The sequence below is a fragment of the Momordica charantia genome (assembly GCF_013281855.1).
Source record: "Momordica charantia cultivar OHB3-1 chromosome 3 unlocalized genomic scaffold, Mcharantia_2.0 BLBB01000003.1, whole genome shotgun sequence".
Lineage (NCBI taxonomy): Eukaryota > Viridiplantae > Streptophyta > Magnoliopsida > Cucurbitales > Cucurbitaceae > Momordica > Momordica charantia.
In genome coordinates, this window is record NW_028275161.1 from 9,401,293 (window position 1) to 9,425,075 (window position 23,783).

The window sequence follows — 23,783 nt, forward strand, 5'->3', positions numbered from 1 at the left end:
GTAAGATTTAATTAAAAATCTCTTTCGAAAAAATCGAAAACTTAATTTATCTTAATCCATGACTTAAACTTAATCTTAACTTAACCAAAATTAGAACTCCAAAATTAACAAAAAGAAACAAATTCCAATAATTTAAATTATCAACTTAGGGGTAAACCAAAGGCACAAATTAAATCTTAAAATAAAACTAACTCAAGAACGTGGGGCGTTACATATGATTTCTCATGAAAAGCTAGTTTTTGATCCTATGGAAGAAAGAAGAAAATATGAGGAAGCTATAAGAATGAACCGTATGAGACATCTATCCATAGGTGGTACAACTTCTGAAAAAATTAACATGGAATCTAATGATGGTCATAGTGAGAAAAAATTACGAGGAGTTAGTAAAGTCTCTTTTCGAAAAAATCAAACTTTAGAGGAAAAAGGTGCTGCCTTAGATGAGGAAATCACTAGACTTCATGAGATAGTGGAAATGTGCAATAAAAATAAAGAAATTAGGGATAAAGAGAATGAGAGGGTTTATGCGAAAATTGAGGAATTAAACATAAAATGGCAAGAATTCATGGAAAACTCAAAGAAAGTGAGTGAGGAGATTCAGTTTGAGTTAAATAGCATGAGCATACGTCGTAGGATGAATCTTTCTCAAGATAATCCCGTTTCCGAGTCTTTGGAACTGTCTATCCCTCCCCCTCTTTCCACTACTGTTGTTGTGCATGTCGAAGGTCAAGAACAGGTTAGTGGAGACTCAGGACACGACACGGAGCCATTGGAGCATTCAGATTTGGCCACGATCGAAATTCAATACCAAATTGCGCCTGGTGCAATTTTGGATGAGACTCCACCCACCACTCTACAAGGTATTTTGTCCTCATCTTTTCCAGATCTTATCTTGACTAAAAAGACCCTAGTTTTTTATCATGTAGAACAGGAAAATACAATGCCAAAAATTGTCAAAATTTTGGTGGCGTTGAATGAAGCAAGGGGAGAGGATCCATTGAAGGATGATGGAAATAGTGGGGCAGCACAAGGAAAATTGAATGTTGGTGGAAAGGATGGAGATCTTGGAGAATTACCTCAAAAAGTACATGGAGATGAGTATGAAGATGAAGAAGACGATGACCATGTCTCTCAATATGAAGTGAGAGTACGAACTCCGGTGCACGAATCTCAGCAAAATGATGAGGAGCCCCTGCACAAGAGCAAGAAAGAGCACCCGGTCCTGTGGATGTCCCTAGTGAGGCTATGGAGGAATCATCTTCCTCTTCTTCACAAGGTAAGACCCCTTCTTTGTCGAGTTTGAATATTTCTTACCCAAATTTGGTTGCTACTGCAGAGACCTTAGATGAATAAGTGAGCTTGACCGAAGTGGTGAAGAAAACACAAAAGAAGAAGACAGTGGCAGAAATTGCGCCTAACGCAATTTCACGTCAACGTTTTGGCAGAGTTTACATAAAGCTCTGGGGACACGACTCGATTTCAGTACGGCGTTCCACCCCCAGACCGATGGTCAGACCGAGCGTCTGAACCAGGTTCTGGAAGATATGTTGAGGGCTTGCACATTGGATTTCGGTGGTTCTTGGGACAAACACCTGTACTTAGCAGAGTTTGCATACAACAACAGTTATCAGGCAACCATTGACATGGCCCCATATGAAGCGTTGTACGAGAAAAAGTGTAGGTCGCTGGTGCATTGGGATGAGGTCGGTGAGAGAGTCCTGTTGGGACCAGAGTTGGTACAAGAAACTAATGGTGTCATCCAAAAGATTAGAGCGAGAATGCAGACAGCCCAAAGCAGACAGAAGAGTTACGCTGATATTAGGCGAAGAGCATTGGAATTTGATGTTGATGACCACGTTTTCCTTCGTGTGGCACCGGTGAAGGGAGTCCTACGTTTTGGTAAGAAGGGAAAACTCAGTCCAAGATTTATTGGTCCTTTTGAGATCTTGGAGCGCATCGGACCGGTCGTTTACCGGTTGGCTTTGCCACCGTCGTTGAGCGCAGTGCATAACGTGTTCCACGTGTCCATGTTGAGAAAATACGTCCATGACCCTTCCCATGTCTTGGATTACGAACCACTGTAGGTAGATGAAACATTGTACTATAAAGAAGTACCCATTGGGATCGTAGCAAGAGAGACCAAGGTGCTGCAGAACCGGGTGATTGATTTGGTGAAGGTCTTGTGAAGGAACCACCAAATAGAAGAGGCTACCTGGGAGAGAGAAGACAAAATCAGGGCACATTATCCTGAATTGTTCGAGCAACGAACTTTCGAGGACGAAAGTTTTTTAAGGGGGGAAGTCTGTAACGCCCCGCGTTACTCATGTTAGCTTGCCCCGAGTTCCGGGAAATTTTATAACAAAATAGATTTTATTTATTGATTTATTTATTTATTTAATTTTTATTTTATTTGATTCATCAGTGATCTTTATTTAATTTAAGTGTGACATCTCGGCTAGTGTGTATTGTTACAGATTTAGTGGTGAGTTAGTAGCGTGTAGTTATTTATCAAGTTACGGTTTAGTACGGATTCCGCTATGTGACACTTGTTCTGGGCCATTGGACCAACTACGAAATTATATTATTGGTTTTGTTAACAAGGAGTGATTGGGTAAGTGGGCCGTAAACAAAAGAAACTAGCCCAAGTGAGTTGTATGTTTCAAAACAAAAGAAAAAGGGGAATTTAAAACAAAACAACCCTAGCCCATCTTGTTCTCCTTCCTCTTCTTCTTCCTCCCTTCCCTTTCTTGTTCAAGCCGCCAGCCCCCCCCCCATCCGGATTTCTTTCTCCGACGAAGCAGCACCGACGACGGCTCCCTCCGGCGGACAACAGCAGGCGGCGCGACAGGCAGCAGCGGGTGCGACTCCGAGCAGCAGTGACGCGCGACTCCGGGCAGCGGCGGCGCGCGGCGTCGGCAGCAGCAGGCGGCGGTAGTGCACGTAGGTGCTGGTTTCGTGGTGTCTTCTCTCCGATCCGACGAGCCCCAACGACCTCGAACAGCTTAGATCCGTGAAGTGCGGCAAGTTTCTTTGACCCACCTTTGTTCGAAGTTAATTTTGGGATACCCACTCATAAGCGAAGTTGTTTTGTGGTAACAGACATCAAAACGAAGACGTTGGAAGTCGTTTCGGCGCATTCCTCTGCTGTAAAAACGTGGACAGCAGCTTTTTGTGGTGTTCGGCGATTTCCCTCATCCGTTCGAAGCCCGTTTTACGCTACCCACACCTTTGCAAGCTAGATCTAAGTTACCCACACCTACACGAAGTCGTTTTTGTGGTAATGAGCCCTTTGAACTCCCTTAGAGTTGATTTCGGAGGCTGAATCGTAAATATAACTTGCTGTTTTTTTCTGTTTTTATGCTTAGGTGTGAGATCGACGCAAGATTTAGGGACGTGGTTGTGTAAGTAGCACCAGGGGGCGAGTGCGTGCATTATTTAGCGTTAACGGAATGGTTTTGATGCTGTTTTTCTTGTTAAAATAATTAAATTGAGCATGTAGGGATTGTTAGTTTTGATTTGTGAATTTCTAGTGATCTGGTTGCCGTCTTTCTATTATTGAACACTTTTGAGGAAACATGCTTCCTGTTCTTAATGTTGTAGGTGACTAGTTGGTTCTGAATTGTTGTAGTTAGAAGTAACTGGCTCATGACGTTTTGCAAATGTGATGTAAATGAAATGCTCGCGTTGTTAAACTGATAATTTAGTTTATATTGTTCTAGTTGTGAGCTGTTGGGTGTATTTCGTTTATTACGAGGAAAAGCATGCTTGTAAACGGTGCAGTGAATTAGAATGTGGGAAATTTACCTGTAGGTGGTCATGGGAGGGTTAGTGAAGTGGTGAAGGGCGAAGGGTAAAGGGACGGGTTGATAGTCCGTTAACTATGGGTGTTCTGACCTGAAAATGCATATAAATCGCTTGGAGGTTCAAAGCCTTGAGTAGTGGCCTTGGGAATAAATTGCAAGGCCGAACGTCAAATTTCTGTAAATGAGTATTGGGGTTTTGGGGATAAATGTCAAGGACCAATACGCTGGGAAGTCATCGGTACCTTGGGGATAAACGGCAAGGATCGGTGCACAGTTCAGGCCTTAGGAATAAATGGCAAGGCCGAACGTCAAGTTTCTGTAAAGCAGTATTGAGGCCTTAGGGATAAATGTCAAGGGTCAATGCGACTCGAGGAGTTAGGCTTGAGGGATTAAAGTAGAATGGTGCTTGCGAAGTAGTGGTGCTAGGCCTTGGGAATAAATGGCAAGGTCGAACATCAAGTACTGTAAAAGGAGGGGGTGCGGTAACTTGGGAATAAATGTCAAGAGCCGTCGTGCCTCGAGAAGTTAAGCGGGAAGTAACACAGGGGAGTATAGAAGAAGGTTTAGTACTATGAGACAAGGGCTAGTGAATCATGGGTTATAATCTTGGTAGTTCCGACGCATGGTTGTTGTATGTAAATGTCAAGTTATTGTTCGCTATCTCTCGCTGCCTATTTAATTACCTTGCTATCGTTTTATTCTATATGCCGTGACTGTGAGCATGATTTTTGTGCTAGTTAGGAAGTGCTACTTACGGAGTACCTTACGTACTCAGCCCCCTTTTTACCCTTATATGTTTTCAGGTGTGAACAGGGTCGACCGCGGTAATGACGTGGAGAGGGCTTGACCGAGGAGGGATCACTAGCCTAGTTAGTGAGGATAGAGGGAAGGGTCGTTTGGTACGAGTAGCATTGAGATTTATGTTATTGCTAGGTGTGGACCGAGGTGAAATTTTGTATTCTTTAGAACTACTTTGTTTGTTATGGATGTTGCTGGTAAATGCGTCACTGTTGTCGTTGGAGTTTAGGTGTACGGTTTTTTTATTTATTTAAGAATTTTTGCCACTGAGGCGAATATGAGCTGTTTCTGTTTTTAAATTGCCCACGGAGGGCGAAGTCCTGACAGTTTATAACATTTATATTTCTGGTAGAACGTGTGGGAGTCGAAGCTTTAATTCATTTAAATTATTTCCCAAGGAGTTGCTTATCTCGTGTTTAGAGTTAAGGCTAGCCAGGTGAATTATTTGGCGTTGCCTAGGGTGATATATATAACATCTTGGGGCGTTACATTAATGCCATATGTAATGAGATTTTGGTGCATCCATCGGACGAGCAAGTGGAGGAGACGCGTAGGCTTATTTGAGATCTCTGAGCCACCGTATTCCAATGTCGTGTACCAATCTTTCAAAGGTTGTAGTAGATAATGCCTTTGTAAATAAATCTGCCAGGTTATCCTTTGAACAAATTTCTTAAATAGTGATGTTATCACTTTCTTCAAGATCATGAGTGTACAAGAGCTTAGGTGAGATATGTTTTGTTTTATCCCCTTTAATATATCCTTTTTTAATTTGTATACATACTGTATTATTTTTGTATAATATTGTTGGAAGATTATTAGGAGATAAGCCACATGTTCCACGAATGTGTTGAGTCATTGATCTTAGCCATACACATTTTCAACTGGCCTCATGAATTGTAAGAATTTCAGTATAATTTGAGTAGGTAGCTGTTATGGTATGTTTCACTGATCGTCATGATACAGCAGTTATTCCACATGTGAACAAATAACCTGTTTGAGATCTAGTTTTGTATGGATCAAATAAATATCTGGCATCTACATAACCTACTAGATCAAAAATTTGATTTGTTTGAATAAAACAAGCCCATGTCAATCGTTCCTCGAAGATAACAGAATATATGCTTAACTCCATTCCCATGTCTTTTTGTTTGAACAGAACTATATCCAGCTAATAAATTAACTGAGAATGCTATATCTGGTCTTGTATTATTAGCAAGATACATGAGTGCACTAATTGCACTAAGATATGGTACTTCAGGACCAATAAGTTCTTCATTATCTTTTCGAGGTCGAAATATATATTTCTTCACATCAAGTGAACGAACTTGCATTGGAATATTTGATGGGTGTGCTTTGTCCATATAAAATCTTTTTAAAAGTTTTCCTATATAAGTTGATTGATGTACAAATATCTCATCTGCTAAATACTCAATTTGCAAGCAAAGGCAAAATTTTGTTTTTCCGAGATCCTTCATTTCAAATTCTTTCTTAAGATACTCTATTGCCTTTGGAAGTTCTTCAAGAGTTTCAATCATATTCAAGTCATCAACATACACAGTTATAACAGCAAATCCTGACTGTGATTTCTTTATAAAAACACACATACAAATTGGATTATTTTGATATCCTTCTTTAAGCATATATCCACTTAGGCAATTGTACCACATTCGTCCTAATTGTTTTAATCCATATAATTATCTCTGTAATTTTATTGAATACAATTCCAGAGAACTTGAATTATATATTTCTTGTATGTTAAATCCTTCCGGGATTTTCATATAAACATTATTATCAAGAGATCCATGTAAATATGCAGTAACTACATCCATAAGATGCATGTCCAAACTTTCATATACAGTCAGACCAATTAAATATCTTAGTGTAATCGCATCCACCACTGGTGAATATGTATCCTCATAATCAATACCAGGTCTTTGTGAAAAACCTTGTGCAACCAGTATTGCCTTATATCTTGTGACCTCATTGGTTTCATCTCTTTTTCTTACAAATACTCATTTATATCCCACAGGCTTAACATCTTCTAGTGTTCAGACTACTGGTCTAAAGACTTGACATTTTGAAAGTGAGTTTAATTCTGCCTGGATTACTTCTTTCCACTTAAGTAAATCATTTTTTTGTTGACATTTTTTGATAGATCTTGGTTCAGAATCCTCACTTTCAGATATAATTTCAAGAGCTACATTATAAACAAAAATATTGTAAATAACTATATTAGCTCGGTTCCATCTTTTCTTTGTCGTGACATAATTTATTAAAATCTTATTATTATCTTTAGGTATTCGATATTCCTCGATACTTTTATGACTAGACATGTTCATGTTTTCTTCTAGAATATCCACATTTTCAATTGAGTCATTTTGATTATTGACTACTTTTCTTTTACTGGGATTTTTATCTTTAAAACCTAATTTCCCTTGTTCACAAGGGTAAAAAGGAACTAGTTAGGTGTTGTTTTCTATCGTTCTACATTCAGAAACCATGTTTTAAGCTTACTTTAGTGTCCAAAGCCTTTCATTCGAAGTTATTGTAGGTTATGCATATAGAAGATTTTTACATTATTTAGAGTTGATTTCTAACGAAAAATACAATTTTGTGAAGAAAAAATTCGAGCTAGGCACTCTTGTCCAATTTCGAGAATGCCCTTAATGTAAAATGCAAGTTTTGTGTGTTTTGAAGCTTTCTCAAGCCCCCCCACGTCTCTTCCATGCATTGATGATGACTAATTCAACAACAAACCAACTAAAAGTTATTGTAAAGGAATGGCTCTCCATGAAAGTCTCAATCTCCAAACCGATTTCAACCTCCCTATAATTACAGTGTCTCCCTCTCTTCATTCATCATCCTCAAGGGATCATGTTCGGCTTTAGACACTTTACTCTCAGCTGATTTACGCTTTCCCTTAAAGTTTTAGTTGTTGTTTTAAACTTTGCTTATTTCAAGTTCATCCTTTATTTTCCAGCTTGTTATTCTTCAATTTGTAAGTTTGATCTTATTCAATTAAAATTTCAGCAAGTTCCTTGATATTCATCTCTCTCTCTCTCTCTCTCTCTCTCTCTCTCTCTCTCTCTCTCTCTCTCTCTCTCTCTCTCTCTCTCTCTCTCTCTCTCGCTCTCTCTCTCTCTTGATGGGATCGAATTCCAAGCGGAAGCGATTGAACGCTTGTGATTCGACTCAGTTTAGAAATTACACGTTACCGGTTTTAAAAAACATAACATTTCTATTAAAAATCAGGTTAAGCCTCTTGGGAGGAAGAGAACGACTTACGTTTGAAGATTGTTGACAGCCCTTCTTCCTCGAGCACGGAATTTGTTTCGGCACAAACAAACGAACCTAAACGTACCAACCAAATGATGGACACTACCATGTAGTTTCCTTGCTATGACTCTAGCAACAAAAACTGAATTGTGGGATCCTCCTTGGAAAAGAAAACGTATAAGGAAAATACTTGAGATTGTGAGAGAGAGATGTTTTATAGGGAAAATTGAACTACCAAAACACAGGGAAATTCCGTGTGATTGAAAACAAATGAGGAAGGAGAGAGAGAGGGAGTAACCTCCCAATCTCCACCTTATTACTTCCGAGCAAAAATGTTGGGAAGTGGTGAGTTGTTTAGTTAATTATGTTAATTAACATCATTAACATAATTAACAATTTATTTAAATATAATTAATTAAATTAAAACTATTTTAATTTAATGAATTGTATTTAATTAATAATTAATTAAAACTTATTTAATTAATTAATTAAACATAATTTAATTAAATCTCATTTGATTAAATTAATTAATATTTGAACCATATTCGAATATACGTATCTCTCATAGTATATAGTATTTAATATGAATCTGAATCACAGTAAATTTTTAACCTATAGTTTTAATATGAATCCAATTCATATTATTTTCTCATAATATATAGTTTTATAATGTATCATCATACATTATATTAAATTGTGTCATACACAATTAACTCAAATTCCCTTAAATTAAATTTGAACAATTCAAATTTCTTCCAGACTTAATGTTCTTAATTACCCTTAAGAGCTAGCAAGGGAACCTAATGGACCTATAGATCAGAAGCTCCAATGTTACGAGATGAATTGGTTAAACTGATTAACCACCTTAACCAACATACGTTCATTCCACTAAAAATCTGCAGCTGAACTCTTCACACTATAGAATATTTATGTGTCTAGGGATATTGACCATTAACCGCAAGTCAACCCTTCACGAGTGTTCGTAACCACAGATAGATCAAATTACTGGTTTACCCCTGTTTTACATCTTGTACCTTAATTACCGCTGATCCTCTAATGAACAACCTGGTTATGGTCCAACCAATAACCGAAAGTCCCTCCCGGGCTAGTGAGAGGGTGGGGTCCCTTGTTCAAGTCTCGGAGTCAACACTCATCTAATCTCCTAAAGTCGGGGAGGAGTGAATTCCATCTTGTGTAGTTATGTTCTTAGCTCACCACTCGGTCTCATCCTCAAAATGGTAGGAATGTTGAGTCGGCGACTCGAGCCACTCTTACCCATACAAATCAAAGGACGCCCTCAAGATTGAGAATGAGATGTCCGGTCATCATATGAAATAGCAATCTGTTAGTCAATGGCGTTACATCTAAAGATTGGGTATATCACGGTCCGATCTTATACAAACTCATTGTACAGAATATCCTCACTCGCATGTCTCCACAAGAACAACTTGGGTAAGGTACCTAGCCTTATCCATATACCATAGACCCTTTAGGTTATTTCCGGGACATTATCCACTTGTATATCGATGGTAGATCAGATCTATACCCAGTATATATGTTGTTCCGGTTACATGATAATAATCTTTTATGTTTAGTTTATTGGATTTAGACAATGGAATGATATGAATTCGACAACAAATTGACTGAATATAACTTTATTGAATATAAATTTGTTTTTACATAAATACAAACTACAAGTTTAGGGCAACACACCCAACATCTCTACAAAGTTGTAATCACACAAAGTTGTGGAATTGACCAAGTACTGCTCCCCAATCTTGAAAGAACGGGTTAGGGTCATTCGGGTTGCAACTCACCCATTTTCATCTTGTTTTATTATATTCATCTTTTAATCATGTCTCTTATTCACATCAACGTTCAATTTTGTTTTTCCTTTAAAGTTATGAGCTAAATTCATTTTTCCCAAGCCCAGTTATGCATAATTAGCTAAAGTTTTTAAAATCCAACAAGGCAAAATGTGTTTTTCTCTTCTTTTATCACTTAAGGTTGTTTTATAAAATTAAAACTTGATTTGGCCAATTAATGTTTTAACCAAGCATCAATATTGAAAGGGTTGATACATTTTCACAACTTTAATGATTTAACTTTGGAGAGAAATACTTTAGACATAAAGGTTTCCCTCAGGTAGCCTAGACACAGGACCTCGACCTAAGGTTATGGTTGGTTTTTATTAAATTAAGTTCAATTTTTTAATAGACATATTAGGGATGTACTTATACCTTCAAAATCACTTAGACATAAGAAGATGGCAAAGCAAAACTGATGAAAAATAGTGAGAGGTGTCTGGCTCCTAGTTGGAAAAAATTGCCTATTTAGCTGATTCGATGTAACTGGTCTGGTTTTATTACATTGAGTCTTAAAATACCAAAACCAACATTATTCTTGATATTTGTTACCCCAAATTCAATTGCGAAGTCACCGATCAACATCATTTTCATTAAAAAGACTTCATTTGTCCCTAAGGATCGCTACTTGGAATACTCATTTCGTTTTACTACTTGTGACGGGTGTACACTTGCGCTCTTTCATTTATTTTAAATCTAAAATCCCAAACAGAACCCATTGGTCTTCCACGCTTCTCGCATGCCGCAGACTCATTAATGACAACTTGTTATATTGGGATATCAATTTTTGATTGAGCATTTGCAGCTGGAATATATGACTTGGTCACTTTCTTAGCATCTATAAACGCATCTGGTAATTGATTTGCTATATTTTGAAAATGAATTATCTTTTGAACTTTGATCTATACGGGGATCTAAATGGGACAATAAAGATGCATTCCATGTAATTTATTTTTCCAACTTCTTAATTCCTCCCCCTAATGTTGGAAAATTTGCCTCCTTAAAATGACAATCAGCAAATCGTGCAGTAAATACATCACATGTCAGGGGCTCAAGATATTTAATGATTGATGAGGAATCAAAACCAACATATATTCCCAACCACCTTTGAGTGTCTATCAACGTATACTACACATCCAAAGGCTCTTGGCCATAAGCTACTTGTAACGCAGAATACTTATGATAGGTTGTTGGCCTAATGCGTGCAAGTGATGTTGCATGCAGAATAGCATGTCCCCATACAGATGTAGGAAGCTTAGCTTTCATAAGTAATGGTCTAGCAATTAATTGCAGTCGTTTTATAAATGATTCGACTAAACCATTTTGGGTATGAACATGAGGTACGGGATGTTCAACACTTATCCCAATTGTCGTACAATAATTATTAAATGATTGGGATGTAAATTCACCAGCATTATCAAGACGAATAATCTTAATTGTATAATCAAGAAATTGTGCTCGTAATTTAATTATCTGAGCAAGTAATCTTGCAAATGCAAGATTTCAACTTGATAATAAGCACACATGTAACCATCTACCCGATGCATCAATTAACACCCTAAAGTGTCTAAAAGGTACGTTTGATGGATTAATAGATCCACATATATCACCAAGAACTCGTTCTAAAAATGTAGCTGATTCTGTCCCCACTATAGTTTGTGGTGGCCTAATGATTAATTTGTCTTGAGAGCAAGCTACATATGACAATTCATTAGATTGAATAATATTCTAGTTTTTCAAAGGATGTCCATGTGAATTCTCAATAACTCTTCTCATCATTATTGACTCTAGACAACCCAATCGGTCATGCCAAATAGTAAATTTATATGGATTCATGAACTTTAGGTTCATTGTTGCAAGGTAACGAGAAAGTTGTGTTTGATGACAAGCAGCAGAAGCATAGTAGGAGGGATTGGAGAAGAGATGCATAATGTTTTCACTGCCACAAAAAAAGGTCACGTCAAGAAAAATTGTAGAATATTAAAGGCGGATCTTAAAAAGTATATGGTCGAGGCAAATGCAGTTGTGGATGATGTCCTCATCTTTGTAGAGAGCAAGACAAAAACATGAAACCAATCATTGGAGTGGGCAATAGACAACACAACTTCAGTATACATATCTTCAAATAGGAGATTGTTCACATCTTTCAGAAAAGGCAATTGCGGCCACGTGAAGATGGGGAAAGGAAAGCTTTCCAAGACTTGAGGGATTGGAAATATACGATTGAAGACCAATAGTGAGACTGAGTTATTACTACAAGATGTAAGATATGTACCCAGTATCATAATGAATCTTATCTCTACAGGTAAGTTTGACGATGATGATTATCAAAGTGAGTTTTGCGAAAACCAATAGAAGCTTACAAAATGGTCCAAGTTGGTGGCAATTGGCCGCAGAAGATCTACAATTTACACGTCGCGATTGAGTGTTGTCAGAGGATTATTGAAACAATGGATGCAAGTTGCAGATAAGTTCTAAAGAGGTAGGACTAAGCCAGCAACAAAGACAACCATAATATATCTGGAGGATCTGCCATCAATTCAAGAACAACAATTGGGAAATCAGAGAACAAAAATAGGTTCTTTAGATTGTCAGGGATTATCCCTAATTGTCAAACGGATGGATGAATTGATGAAGTTGTAGCAGCAAACAGTTGCATTAGAGAAGATGAACCCAGTAGGTGCTGAGGTAAAGAGTGAAGTTTCAATTCTAGCAGTAGGCTTAAATAGAGTTATCAAGTTATCAGTGGAAAGTTCCTTCTTCAAGAATCAGTGTTTGAGAACGAAGAAGGAAGTTTCAGATATCGCCACTTAGTTTGAGTGGGAGCACATGGCTATGTTTTTTGCATATGGGAGACAAGACCATGTAGATTACCCGATCTCAGGGCAAAGATAGATGAGAGAAGTGATTTTTGATATTTTGTTTTACAAGTTTTTAAACTTGTAGGAGAAGTCTTAGAGAATTTTCAAGAAGATCAAAAGTTGTTGTAGAAGAAGCCGTGGAGTTTTCCAAGATTATTAGAGACTGTTGTTGAAGTGCGAGGCAAGATCAATGTTTTGTCTGCAAGTGGGAGATTGTTGGGATAATGGAGCCAAAACAAAACACCTGTATGAATAAGGAAAAGGATTTCTAATACTACTACGAATTCCTACAAGGAGTAGGATATTTTTGTCATATAAAGATTACAATATTGTTTTCCTATAAGGATTAGGATATCTAGTCTTTTATAAATAGTCATTTCGTTAAAGTTTTATTTATACATAATCCAAATAAAAGAGACTTGAGTGGTTGTGGGCAGTGTGTGAAAATGAGTCTTTATCATGTGGGTTTAGTGAAGGTGTTTTTTAATTGTGTAATCCTAGGTAGCATTGTATGGGTACTTAAAAGCAAAATGGTCATTGTATAGTGATAACTTGAGTGAGATCTTCATTGTAGTATTCCGTAGAACCTACCTTTTGCAAAAGGTCTGATGTAGTCCCAAGATTGGGGCTAAGCAGTGTAATTTCTATGGTGTCAAGGTTTTCTATCCATATCTCTTATTTATTTGTTATGGTTATCAAATAGTTCCTATTGGAAGAATTTACGTGAGTATTGATTGATCTAATTTTTCTCCATCACTAATTCCTAAGGTAGTGGTCATCATAGGATTTGAACCAATTCTCTCTCAATTTACCCTAGCCCCTTTAATCATCTATTCCTACATCATTCCAAATTAGCTAACACCTGTTTTATATGCACGTAACATTATCATTCATTTTACAATGTTGTTATAGGAAGAAAATAGAAATCGGACTAAACAACCAAAAATAGGAAACTGAGCGGAAGAATGAGCGGACCCGAGGAGAGGTAAGTGGGTCGGGACCCAGCAACCCGAGCCAGCCATAGCCGACCTGGGGTCGGTGCCACACAGTGCTCGGCACCGACCAGACCTCGGCGTCGAGGAGTTCTCGGCCCAATGGTCGAGCACTTCACTGATTCACCCCGACCCTTGTGCAGCCCGATCCAAGTCGACTTGGTATCGACCCTCAATGCAGCATAAGGCCCACTCTATCTAGATCTCCTGAGTGCATTAGCATTTAACTTACATATATCCTAAAGGAAATAGGATTCAACTAATGTAACCCCTGAAGGGATTAGGATTCAACTGATGTAAATCCTGAGATTAGGATTCGACCTCTATAAATACGAGAGTAAGCTAAACCCTAAATGCATGCTCATAAAACCCCACACTTTATACTCAACTACCCCGATTCTGACTTAAGCATCAGAGCCTGTGTGGTAAGAGCCACACCGGTCTTTAATGCTATTATGTTTTGTAGGTCTCGTCGATCCTTTTTTATTCTTGAAGATTGGTGCGAATTTAACGGAATTCCAGGAGCTCAAATTTCTGCATCAACAATTGATGTCGTCTGTGGGAATGACTAACATCTAAAAGTCAATTCAATTGACAGCGAATTGACGGAGAACTGCTCAGATCCGAGGAGATCCCGGGAGAAACAAATCAACATAGATTCTAGAGCTAGACCACAACTCTCTAACGACGAATGTCATATGACTCGGGAGCTGCCCCTACCTAATGTAGCCCAGGGAAAGGCAAATCAATAAATTTTGAGGCAAGATCCAAAACAAACGAATCAACAAATTCTAGGACAAATCCTAGATGAGATAAATCGACAGAGCTGCCCCTACCTAATGTAGCCGAGGGAAAGGCAAATCAATAAGTTCTAAGGCATGACCCAAAACAAACGAATCAACAAATTCCAGGACAGATCCTGAATGAGATAAATCGACGGATTCCAAAACAGACTCTGGGATAAACGAGTCAACAAATCCAATAAAAGAAAAAAGCAACCTATGATCATCTGTAGTCCACGGAAGAACAAAGCTACTACAAATACTTGACAAGCAACTACATAATTAGTCATGACCCAATCTAAGACGTGACCAGACTCCAGGGCATGACTGGATCCAAGACATGACCAGGTGTCGATCGACCAGGTCACTTTTACCGACTAGGTCTCTTCGATGGACTAGGTCTCTTCCACAGACCAGGTGTCTTCGATCGACTAGGTCTCTTATACAGACTAAGTCGCTTCCGCTGGTAAGGTCCCTTCGGCCGACCAGGTCGGTTCTACCGACCAGGTCTCTTCCACGGATCGTGTCTTCGACCGACAAAATCTCTTATGTCGACCAGGTTTCTTCGGCCTACCGGGTAAATTCACCACTCGTGGAAAAGATAGTCCATATAAAGGTCAAAATTCTATGTTATCAAACAATACGACGACTCAACAATTTCTACTGATTACCAAGTTGACATTGACGAAGTGACAAAGGATATCATGGTCTCAAGGAAAAGGAGAAATATCTCATCCACAAGGATCACCTAAAAGAAATTTGTTGAAACCTCCAAGGTAACTCCCAGCAACAACCACAACGACAAAGTCTCCCACTAGAGAGATATGGATGATATTAAGAGGACCTGCAGGATGAGAATCTAATAAGAAAAACGACGAGTATCACGAGAATGCTACTACACTACCTTGAAAAGCAACTGATTAACATATGGAGTTTTTACTTCATTCAATGGTAAGTTTGCTGTGTAATTCTTGTTATTTATAATTACGAGAGTTTAATTTTAATTTTCTGGTAATCGCATATTTGGTAGATCGCATAATTTAGGACTGATTTTTTGGTAACTACATGTTGATATTATGTTTCCAAAGATACTTACTCGTTTGTGATTTAAAAAATGCTCCTAGCATTTGAAATTTAATTAATTCCTTATTACTTGAGCAACTATCTCTCTATTTATTATGAATAAGACTTTTGACATTTGAAATATAATTAAATCTTTACTACTTGAGCGTTTATCTTTTATTCTAAATGAAAATCCCTCAAGTGGGGGTATGGGTAAGTAAATCAATAGCTGGTAGGGAACTCGAACAGGGACAAACCTAGAAGTAGGCCAATAAGCTAGAAGCCAGTTAGTGAAACTAGGGAAAAGAATCCCAAGGTGCTGAAAAAGACATGCGTACAGGCCCAACAAGATTAAAACAAAAAGCAGGCAAGCCTAACTAATCAATGAAACCCAGGGGTAGAAAATCATTTGGTAAAAACCAAAAATAGTTAAAAACCAAGGGGTGTTGATTAACTTAGGGTAAAAAACCGGCAAAGACCAAAAGGTTAGAAACCTAAGACCAATTAGACTCAGGGTATAAAACAATTGGCGAAAGCCAAATAGGTTAGAAACCCAAAAGTCAATCCTGGGGTATAGAACCACGGGCAGAAGCCAAATAGGTTAGAAACCCAAAGAAGTGTCACTGGCCCTGCTGAGAAGTTAAATCCTAAGGCCAAAATCTAACAGTGAAAACTAACCGTATAGCAATGCCTAAAAGACTTGATTGCAGCCAACTACAATAAAAGAGAATGGGGGCTATGACAGCCAGCCCATGAAACGACAATCGACAACAACAAAAGGGTATCGACTGGACTCAGGGTATAAAACCATTGGCAAAAGCCAAATAGGTTGGAAACCTAAGAGTAAACCCTAGAGTATAAAACCCTGGGCAAAATCAAACAAGTTAGAAACCCAAAAGGGGTACAGCTAGTTCAACTGAAAGGTTAAATCCCAAGGCCAAAATCTAACGGTAAAAGCTAACCTTATAGTAGTGCCTAAGAAACTTGATGGTAGCCAACTACAACAAAAGAGAATAAGGGTTATGATAGCCAGCTCATAAAAACGACAACTGACAATGATGGTAGTCAACTAAAAAGGAGTATAGGGGTTGTGACGGCCAGCCCATAGAGACAACAACTAACATCGAGAAATACTCTCAATATAGAAGCCCTAGCATGCTTTCTACCTTCTATTTTGAGAGTGGGGGCTATTGTTATAGGAAGAAAATAGAGATCGGACTAAACAACCGAAAAGAGGAAATAGAGCCGAAGAAGGAGCGGACCCGAGGAGAGGTATGGGTCGGGGTCCAGCAACCCGGGTCGGCTAGGAGCCGAAAAAGGAGTAGACCCGAGGAGAGGTAAGTGGGTCGGGGCCCAGCAACCCGGGCCGGCCATAGCCAACCCGAGGTCAGCGCCAAGCAGTGCTCAGCACCGAGGAGTTCTCGACCCAATGGTCGAGCACTTCACCGATTCGCCCCGACCCCCATGCAGCACGATCCGAGTCGACTTAGTCTCGACCCTCAATGCAGCATGAGGTCCACTCTGTCTAGATCTCCTGAGTGCATTAGTATTCAATTTATATAAATCCTAAAGGGAATAGGATTCAACTGATGTAAACACTAAAGGGATTAGGATTCAAGTGATGTAAATCCTGAAGGGATTAGAATTTGACCTCTATAAATACGAGAGTAAGCTAAACCCTAAATGCATGCTCACAACACCCCCACATTTTATACTCAACTACCCCGATTCTAACTTAAGCATCGGAGTCTGTATGGTAAGAGTCACACCGATCTTTAATGCTATTCTGTTTTGCAGGTCGCATCGATCCCTTTTACTCTTGAAGATGGGTGCGAATTTGACGGAATCTCAGGAGGCCAGGTTTCTGCATCAACAAATGCTAACTATAACGACAACATAGGTAGATTCACAATTCAAAATTTTGACGACTCAATTGAATCATTTTAAAGAATAATAAATATTGCAATCATAAACCTTAGGGTTTGAATTTGTAATTTTTAACCAAACTATTATTAGTACTAATATTGTGTTGTGTGTGACGTGTATGGGTGAAACCAAATCACGAATAAAGTATCAAGGACAAAAACTTAGAAAGATAGAGAGAATGGTTTAATGGGGGCATCCTCATGTTCATCTTGACTTGTTTATGCCAATCAATATTATTATTAATTATTAATTATTAATTATTATTATTATTATTATTATTAGGAAATATGAAATATGAGTAGGTGAGAAGGCAGATGAATCCCCCACACATTTTGTTGTGCGTTTTATCTCCAAAACCCTTATTTCTGCATTCGTAAGCATTGCCACTATATTTTGCTTTGGCTCTGCCCAAAAACACACGCTTCTCACCCACTTGCCTTGTGCTACTCTCTTATCCTTCTATATAAATATCTCTTTCCTTTCCATTCCTTTTGTATTCTTCACAATTTCCATTAATGCCAACTTTCCTCTAAATTAATAATCTTTCCAATTTATATATATTTTTATAATCTATCTCCTCAAAAAGCTGTCTTTCTTTTTCTCTTTCTTTTTTGCAATTTCAAATTTGAAAATTGATTGCCATTTAGTTCATGAATCATGGTGGATCCACCATGATCAATTCTATCTTGACTCCATTTGAGAGTACTTTTGAAATTAGGCTTAAAATTCTAATTTAGTTTCAAAACTTTACACTTGTATTCTATTTCAATCTTTAAGGATGTGTTTGGTTGGTGATCTGAAAACAAGCGATTCAATAAAAATAATTGTTTTCAGTGTTTGTAGATATTTGTTTGGTATCCGATGTTGAAATTGAATCTCAATTTAAAAAATTATTCAAGTAACGTAGTTACCAACTAAATATTTAGTTAAATCTAAAATAATATTAATTAATTTATTATATATATTATAAATTTGTAGAAATATTATTTTACAACATTATATATTTTAGATAGTATATCATATCTTAATTTAAGAGTTACTAAAAATTAAACGAGTTTATAACATTATATAATATATTTATTAAAGCTTTATCTTTCTTAATATAATAATGTATTTTAAATTTGTAAATTCAAAATCTGAAAATACTAACAACATTAAAATGTTGTTTTCATAATTTCTACTCACCACAAAATCCGTCAAGCAACTATTCTTGATTCAGTGAATCTTGAAAACGAAAGACAGATACCAATCAGATCCTAAACTTTTGTTTTAGTCAGCAAAAATCTTATAGGTTAAAAAAACATTAATATTGTTTAGTTCAATAAATGCCTGACAAGAGTTGGAATGTGGATCGAATAATCTATCTATAATTTAACGCTAAAAGTTTATACAATTATTGGATAAAAACGACAAAAGAATCAAGAAATGGCACTTGTTGATGATATATAGAACCACTTTGTGCAGCTGAATTCTAGATGCAATGATGTAATAGATAGATAATAGTTGATTGCCCGAGGCCAAGAAAAGTGGGAAATGATCAAAGCTAATCATTCCAAATTTGTGGGCTAAAACCCTTTGCCTTTGACTGAACAACAGTAGAAAGAGAGGAATAGGAAACTGATTGATAAATCAGAAGGCAATATAGAATCTCATTCTATTTCTAACTCTCTATACAGTCTTTTTCTGCTTAATAATTATCCCTCAAACAACAGAGAATAACAAGAGGCCAAAGATTTTGCCCAATCTTTGCAATCAATTAAACTTTTCCGAACTGATCCCAAGATATGATATTGGGGCAATTTGGCCTTTTCTCTTTCTATCTCTAGCCACCCATCTAGCTTTTCTCCAAAGTGCTTGTGGGTATTTTTTAATGGATCATTTTTATAACAACAAATCATATCAACCCGCGTAAGTTACTATGGCTCGGGTCATATGAAGTAGGTAAAGTTTCACGTTTATGAATGAGTATGTCTATTTCATCAATTAATTATGGGTGTCTTTTTTTTTATAACTCATCATCGATAGCTTTTTATCTTTTTACTCCTATAATTGAGGACACCCGTGCCCATTCTAGAGCTCAAATGGAGAGGATGTTAAAGATTTTTGGTATTACGTTCACTTAAAGATTGAAATACTATACTTCATGGTAGGTGATACGTACTGCAAGGTCCAAGTATTGCTGTACTGAATTTATTTAAGTGTATTGTGATGTCATGATACAATCATTTTCCTAGTGAATATTAATGATTTGTGAAAATAAAATCTTTTGATTTAGAAGCTCAGTGCATGAATCATAAAATTGAACTTTTAAATGATCAAAGAAGTAATGGAAAAATATTTCAAACCAGTAGGGATTAAATTATCCTTTTTCTCATAAAAATAATTATAAAGACAATTTAACCATGTGGATCAAATCTTGTCATCACCACTATTAAGAAATTGACAACTCATTATTTTTTATAAAAATCTCTATTTTTACCTTTATCTTCTGACCGTCAACATTTAATGAGGGTGAACACAAGCTTGCTATTTGGGAGCTAAATATTTTTCAAAAAGGATTACGTATCAATTAACAAAATTAATATTTAACTTAAGACACCTATTCTAACTAAAAGGTGGTAAATTGAAACCTAAAATCGAAATCAATATCTAAGTTAACTATTCATTATTATTTTTCTTTGGAAGGACAAAGCTGAATTTTCCTTTTTACAAAAATCAATATTCACGAATATTTTAGAAAACTTTTATATGGTAAAAAAGACAAAAGAAAAAAAAAAGCAGGATTAATTACAATGTCTTGATAAGATAAACAAATATTATATTATCATCTAAATTAAATATATTTTGTGTGTGGTAATACTCAAGAATTAAAAAGTGGGTGACCATTGGTAATGTTAATTAGGACCACAAAATAAAATTTTGGCAAGCTTTTGTTGGGCCATGCAATGTTATGGACAAATTCATTAAATATATATATTTTATTTCTTCACAGTGATATTAATAATTGCATGGAGATGAAAGTCCTAATTGGAGAAGGGGCTTGAGGCTCCCAAGATTTCAAACCATTTAAGAGACACATAAGAGAAAGACACATAAAGGAAGGAGTTGACAGCTCAATCATTCCCATCAAGGGGGTCCCACTCAAAATCAACTCCTCTAGGAATTCTATTTTAGAATAATTTTAAGTTTCGTTGGATTTTTTTTTTAAATAATGTTTTGTTTTAAACTTATTTTTAAAATAACGATGGTATAAATAAAATTTATAGAAAAATGTGTTTCTCAAACATGTTTAGAAAATAATGCCTGAAAATTAGGATGTGACTTCGTGGACCAACTGAGATGGTCATAGTTTCTAGGATTTCATAATTTTCAAATTCACACCCCGCGTAATCCCACCCCCAATTCCATCTTTTTTTTCTTGTTTTGTCGGTTGGTTTTTTTTTCCCTTTTTAGGTTCTATATGGGCATTTTGATCGTTTTTTCATGGGTTTCGAACAACATTGGGGCCTATTTGAAATGATGGGGCTAGTTCCGGTGGCAAAGAACAAAATTCCAAATCCAATTCCATGGTCGAACACATGGTGGAAGTCGGAATGGGTGTTGACGACGATGAAGGAAACGACGTGGATGGAGAATCCTCCGACAAGACGAGACTGTCGGTGAGAGGAAGGAAGTGGTTGAGAGAGAGAGGTGGTTGAGAGAGAGAGAGAGAGAGAGCACTTTATTTTGGGAACAATGGAATCAACAAAAGAATTTCGTGTTTGCGGATAAAAATTATGAAACTTAGCAACTTCATCCTAATTTTCACGCGTTATTTTTCAAATAAGTTTTGAAAAACACGTTTTTCTTTCGATTTTATTTACACCAACATTATTTTAAAAATAAGTTTAAAAGAAAACATTACTTAAAAAAAAATCTTAAAAAAATATCGAGTTTCGTTGGCTAGATAATTTGGATCATATGTTTCTTGTTTTCAAATGAATTCAAATGATTATCTGTTTGGTAGGATTGTTTTTCGAATTTTGTAGTCAAAATAGTAGAAATTTTGAAAACAATTTTTTTATGTTTTGAGTGTTTTCAGATTTTAAATCCAAAACTTGAAAATGCAGAGTTATATTAAAAAAAAACTTTTGATTAATATACTATTCATGATTTTTAATCCAAAACTTTGAAATGCAGAGCTATATTAAAAAAAGAGACTTTTGATTAATACACTATTCAGGTTATAAATTCATTTCATTTTTGTTAAAATTAAAACACGTAAAATATAATATATTTTAAATTATATAATATTACAAAATACTAATTCTAACTAAATTTATAACGTTTATGTTAAAAAAATAATTAATAATATTTTAAATTAAACTAAATATTTTCTAACTAATGACTTCCTAATATATTAATAAAACATGTTGAATTTTTTTTATTGAGATAAATTTTTTAGATCTGCTACCCAACACATATTTGAAAACAAAGAATGCAACCCTGTTTTCATTGAATCCGTATCTTTTAAGTTAAAAAGGGTGTACTTGACTGGTGATCTAAATTTAATGAAAAATAAAATTGTATTGTTTTTTAATATTTATTTGGTAACAGATTAATTAGAAATTGAATTTCATTTTAAAAAATTTTTGAATGAGTGTTCAGCAATACATTTGTAATCTAAGGAGGGTTACAAACTAAATATTTAGTTTAATCTAAAAAATATTAATTAATTTATTAACATTTTTGTTATAAATTTTATAGAATTATTATTTTACAATATTATATAGTTTATAATATATATATCTTACATATTTTAATTTTAATAGAAATAAGATAAGTTTGTAACATAAAATAGTATATTTATCAAATTTTTTTTTATGTAATTCAATATTTTAAAGTTTCAAATTCAAAATCTAAAAACAGTCAAAAAGATTTTGTTTTCAGAATTTCTACTCTTCAGATCACAGAATTCAAAAATAGTTTTAAAAAATAAATCTTTCCACTGAAAGCAAGAAACGGAATCTAAATTACATATGAAACATACCTTAATTTCATTTCCATATTAAAGATACCCATTACTTTTTATTGTTTGAAAAATATTTTATGATGTTTAAGGTGAAAATTTAATCTTCTAAAGTTTAATCAATTAAGGTTTTAGTCATTGACGTGTCAATATATTGCCTAGGTGGGATGAACCAATATTTTTATTGCTTTATATGATGACAAAATATTTAAAAAAAAAAAAAAGACACTAGCTACAAAATTTTTAAGAATTTGAAAAACTTAATTATTAATCTAAATAGTTGTACGATTTTTATTATGAATTCATAGTATCAACGGTTCTGTCAATATTTTTGTTGACATGATAATCTTTGTGTTCTAATTATATTTTACTATATTTACATTTTTTAGTTGAATTAGGTGTATGAGTGGTGATTCGAATCTTCAATTTTGATTGAGAGCAATATCCTCTTTAGACTCGTAGGGTTTCAATTACCTCGGGCTCAACCTCGCCTGAGGTCGAACCCGAGAAAAATGACTACAGAAGCTTAAAAACTTCGAGGTTGAGTCAACTTTTTCTATCACCAACCGTTGACCTCGAGCGAAACCTACGAAACCCCACCCGAGGTTCATCGTTTCTTATGAAACTCGGCTGGGAAACCATAACTCCCGCTCGAGGTTCATAGTCAACCTTCACAGAATCATGCCGAAATACGAAACTAAATTTAAAAATGACAACCTCTTTCAAAATCAAAGCAAAAAAAGCAAACAAAACAATAAAATTGCTTTTCAAATGTAGTCCAATCTTAGGAAGAAATCAAAAGCAGCAAAATCAAGGGCAATGGTTGTTGCGAATTAAATGATTCTCGGGCGAGAATTAATATGACCCCGACCGAAGTTTTTTCCAGCAGTCATGTCTTATAATTAAGGGCATTTTGGTCATTTCATTTCCTCTGACACATCATTAATGTTTAAAGTAGGTCATTTGGACACATTCTTGACGGGTGGATCATTTGAGCATTTCAAAAACTTTTAAAGGTCATTTGAGTCACCTCGTGTTTGGTTGGAAGTTTAAGCATGGTTATTAAATTTGGGTTTATTAAGCATAAAAGTGTGTTTTTTTTGGTAGATTTTGAATTTTTAATAAATAATAGATACTTCATATATTAACTATTTTATTGAAATTATTAAAATTAAATTAAAATTTTTGTTTCCGTATGAAATTAGGAAGCATAAAAAAATAATACATTTGTTTGCTTAATTTTTTCGATAATTGTTTTATATCTGACATGTAATTTATCAGAAAATAAGTATTATCCATGGTTTATTTAATCTTTGTTCATTTCTTGTTATGCTAATTACCATTAAAAAATAAACTTAACTTCTTTTTTTCTTTTTTACATAATTAATGTATTTGATTAAAAAGTTAACACGT

At 35.7% G+C, this 23,783-nt stretch overlaps 1 long non-coding RNA gene across 2 annotated transcripts; it reads left to right on the top strand.

Annotated features, from left to right (window-relative positions):
* Positions 1–2,714: 2,714 nt before the first annotated feature.
* LOC148212314 (uncharacterized) lies at positions 2,715–5,358 on the top strand. Of its 2 annotated transcripts, XR_015789846.1 has the most exons (4): positions 2,715–3,017; positions 3,097–3,274; positions 3,363–3,398; positions 4,604–5,358. It is a non-coding gene; the product is annotated as an uncharacterized LOC148212314 (long non-coding RNA). The 2 variants fall into 2 exon arrangements; XR_015789845.1 differs by having other exon boundaries at positions 3,363–5,358.
* The last annotated feature ends 18,425 nt before the right edge of the window (positions 5,359–23,783 follow it).